The sequence below is a fragment of the Seriola lalandi genome, unplaced genomic scaffold (assembly GCF_002814215.2).
Source record: "Seriola lalandi dorsalis isolate HSWRI2012SDOR001 ecotype SW California unplaced genomic scaffold, Sedor1 jcf7180002053021, whole genome shotgun sequence".
Lineage (NCBI taxonomy): Eukaryota > Metazoa > Chordata > Actinopteri > Carangiformes > Carangidae > Seriola > Seriola lalandi.
The window spans coordinates 5340-6048 of NW_019523574.1; positions in this window are offsets into that span (position 1 = coordinate 5340).

Sequence of the window (709 nt, forward strand, 5' to 3'; positions counted from 1 at the left end):
TATTTGTTGTTGTAACAAAACTCAGGGAGGAATCATTACAAACTGTAAACCAATCAGATATCAGCCAGGAAGAGAGACATGTTGTTTAGAGATTTTTATTTAAATCCTACAACATCTTTATTGTTTTAATATGTCATTGCCTTTGTTTGGTTCTGCAGAAATATGGATTTATTTTAAGTATTTATTTTATTTCACAGTTTGTAATGCTTTAGATTACGGCCTACAATGTACAGTGGAGTGCACCAGCACATACATGAAGGTGCAGGGGAATAAGAGGGTAGCAACGTGGGAATTTAAGAATATTTTTAGACTGTAGACAATTTATTCAGTTATTACAGGACACAGTGTCACCATTACATCATATAAATCTGCTGTGATTTCTTTCAAAACACTGGAAAGAGGACAGCTAAACTACATAGTTCTTAAAGATCCATATTTTCTTCTTCCTTGTTTTATATGAATTGTTGATCCATAAGAAGATATATTTGTGATTCATCTCAGTGTAGTTTGACATCTCCTCTCTCAGGCTTCTCTCTGGAGCTCTAGTAACAACAGGTCGGTGAGCCAATCAGAAGAGAGGAGGCTCTGAGCCTCTCCTCTGATTGGTAAAATAAAAATAAAGCAGATTTCAGGTAAAAACACTCAGAGAAACCAAATCCTGCAAGGTTTGGATGGTGGGTCCAGGTGGGCGGGGCTTGGTGACTGCTTT